Below are 3,948 nucleotides of genomic sequence, written 5' to 3'. Positions count from 1 at the left end.
AACCCGGTTTCCCTGCATCGGCAGGCGGACGCGCAACCACTGCGCCACCAGGGAAGCCCTTTTTTTACTATTTTACACTCATTTGTATGATGAAATTTTTGTGTATCTTGTCTTTTCATTAGATTTCATGATCATTTCATGAAAGGATCAAATATCAAAAGTTATACAATTTCTCATACATTTAATAAAGTACTATGCAGATGATAGATATTAAAAACTAAATATAACTTAAAAGAATTATATGTTGTATATTCTGCTGTTCTGTTATATAACAGTTGGTGTTTTCTGTGGGGCAGAATGGGAGGATCAGAAAGTAAAAAGTACTAAGTGCTTTCTATGTACATGACTATGCATTAACCTCATTCAATCCTCACAGCCATAGTCATCCAATTTACAAATGAGAATACTGAGGCTTAATGGGTTTAAGTTACCTGCTCACAGGTAACTTAAGCGAGGTCATACAAGCAATAAGTATCAGAGTAAAACTTCAAAGGCAATGTGTTTTGACTCTGTCATATTAGCTTCCTTGCTGAACTCATACATGGTTCTTAGAAATAAATAGATGTGGAATCCTCCCATTCTTTCTCTAACTCCTTTTTCAACTTTTAAAAACAAGCATCCATAAAAAATACCTACATGTGATAATAGTGTTGATAGCAATCACTTACTGTAATGGTCTTCAACAAATAAAATATATATATTATAAAATATACTAGCATATTGTAAGAGAAAAGCATTGCCCTTGGAGTAAGGAACACTGATATGTATCTATCTTGTTTCTGGTTGATTAATAATTAATTAATAATTAACTGATAACTACAGTGCCTAATTTTTTTTGAGCTTTACATTTTGAAAGTCCTTTTCAATATAATATTTGAATGATATTAAATAGTTTTTAAATTAATTCTATTGAACCTAAAGTACATCAGATTTTCATATAACTATCTTTTCTATAACAGCAATGATGAAAACTTTTTGCTCATAAACATGTTTAAATAAGTATTTCTTTAACAGCACAGCTAACTAGCTATGTTGGAAATCCCTAATAATTGCCAAGTTATTTTGTGGCCGATGAATTAAGCTTAAGGTCAATATTAAATATTTCAGACAACACACACACACATACAAATTAAAATAAATTTCTAAGCTTTGTCTTTCCTAGAGGCATGAAATATAAATTATTTGGATTCTTGTTATCATTGAACAGCTGTCAAATTATACATGTTTCAAAGAAATCATACACGTTTCAATTTCTCCACTTAATATAGTCTGAATGGCTTGGGGAAGGGGCTTAAAAGTAAGTGGGACCATGGGTTGTAGTTTTGGAGAAGTATTGCTTCTAGGGAAGATTCATATATAAGGAGAAATGGTGATATCCTGTAGTAATGTGGCCATATAGAGAAAGAGGGCAAAGTTAGTTCTCCAGCAAAAACAAATGAGAAACAAAGTATGCAACTTCCCTGCCCCTGACATTATCCTTTCAGGAAACTGTATAAAAAGGTCAGAACTGATATATGAAGCTTCTTGAGAGACAGGAAAATCCTCCCTTCCCCCCCCAAACAAACATGAAACAGAAGAAAACTGTACACTACATTCCACTATATTCCATAGCACCTAACAGGCTTTTAGGAATATGAGAAAATATTTTGAATCAGGAATATCAAATATCTTCATGTTTGAGTTGTGTATGTTGTTATTTTTCCCCCTTGATGACTATATGATTCCTTTTGGGAGGGTACTTGGGGTGATTCAAATTAGGTCCAGGGTCTACAGTTGGTTTTGGTCTTTAAGTTTTATATATTATCTATTACCTTTCCACTCTGGTTCAAGTTCAATATTAGTGTTTGGGGTAATTTTTGAGTCCCTGTGGTTGATTTCTACAGTCTTCAGGATGCAGTTTATCAAGAATTGTTTGTTGCAATAAGTGGCTGTCTGATTGCCTATTTTTGTGGCTACCCACAAAAATACTACCTCATGTCATTTTATGAGTAATCACGTTCTTCAGTGAATAATCTGTAGAAAATAGAAATTTTTCAATAATTGAAAGCAATAGATTCTTAATATACTTTGCAAGTATCCCATATATATATATGTATCCCGTGTGTGTGTATATATATATATCCCATATATATATATATATATATAGATAGATATAGTCCTAAAAGAAGAAATGAAAATCCAACAGTTAAAAACTAGTTTATTTACACATGCAGAATTAAAATTGGTAAGCAACTTATGTAACTAATCATGTAAAACAAAATAACCTAAAGTATTATTGAGAAGATATTTGTAATTATAGTTTAAATGTATGAAAGTCCACTAATGGTATTGGTTCATAATTTGGCCATAAATATGTTACTTTCAATATAAAATAATAAAAGTAAGGGACAGTAGAGACCATTGGATCTCATAGTTAATAATTAAAATGTGAGAAGATGGAGATTTTTCAAAACATGCCTGCCAAGACACTGTCTCCTCACTTCTGACTCACAAGATTTGCGACAGAGAGTATATTTGAGTATTTCTGTTGTATGCCCCTGGTTCACATCCACTGGCAAGTTAACTGCTTCTATTTATAGTCAGAGGAACTGAGTACTAGAGAGGTTAAATATTTTACAAAATTAGAGCTATTAATATAAAAAATTATAATACAGGGGAGTCACTTGTATTAGAATGATGTTTAATTACTTTACTGAAGGTATGAAATATATATGGGTGGCTTTAAATCTCCAGATCCTATTGAAAATACAGAAGATTTTTGAAGATATAACTTCTAGCGATGAGAAAATCAGTATGCTCATAGGAATGTGTATTAAATGCTCTACAAATTTTTCAAATTTTATTATAATTATTTCTTTTCTATGAGTGGTAATATTTTTTTTTTACTTTTGGAAAGCCAATTTACTTTGCATATTACCAACTAGAAGGGTTACTTTTAAAAAAAAGTAAAATAAATTTTCATTAAGGTGAAATTCACATAATATTAAATTAACCATTTGAAAGTGAACTGTCCAGTGATATATAGGACGTTTACAATGTTGTGCAATCACCACCTCTACCCAGTTCCGAAATATTTTCATGACCCCAAGAGGAAAGCCTATACCCATTAAGAAATTGCCCCTACATAGCCCCATTTTCTACCCTCTGGCAACCACCAATCTGCATTTGTCCCCATGGGTTTATTTCTTGGGGATATTTTATATAAATAAAATCATACATTACCTTTTGCAGCTGGCTTCTTTCACTTAACATAATACTTTTGATATATGTCCATGGTGAAGCACATTATCAGTACTTCATTCCTTTCTATGGACAAATAATATTCTATTGTGTGTGTATACCACCATTTGTTTATCCATTTATCCAGTGATGGCCATTGGATTGCTTTCACCTTTTGACTATTGTGAATAATGCTGCGATGAACATGTGTGTACATGTATTTGTTTGAGTACCAGTTTTCAATTTTGGTGGATGAATATAGAAGGACTACTTTTATGGTAAATGACATAAAAACTCCTGAATGAGCTTCCACAGATCTAAAATTTAAAAAACAAGCTATTAAAAAGAAATATTAAAGCAAAGATTTATCACACTGAACAGATATAACAAAACGTTGATTGCCTTCCATCTCTGAGTTCTTCCAGTTACGTACGTTTTGATTCCTTTCATCCCACTTCCCTTCACCCTTCCACCATATACCTTCCCATCCCCATTCCTATGTTACATCTTATCTCCTTTAAGGAAATAAATGAGGGTAAAATATTAATGAATGATATCATTTGTCAGAGTAACTTTCACATTTCTTCTAGTCACTCAAGACACAACATCTGTGATTTTATGGGACATGGTTTTGCTTATTCTAGCCAGACTACTCACAAATCCCTAGTAGAGTGCCTTGCTAAATAAATGGAAATGTGGATGAATGCATTTTAAATGGATTAAGATGTA

Source organism: Physeter macrocephalus, chromosome 2 (genome assembly GCF_002837175.3).
Source record: "Physeter macrocephalus isolate SW-GA chromosome 2, ASM283717v5, whole genome shotgun sequence".
NCBI classification, from domain to species: domain Eukaryota; kingdom Metazoa; phylum Chordata; class Mammalia; order Artiodactyla; family Physeteridae; genus Physeter; species Physeter macrocephalus.
This window is presented reverse-complemented; position numbering follows the sequence as displayed.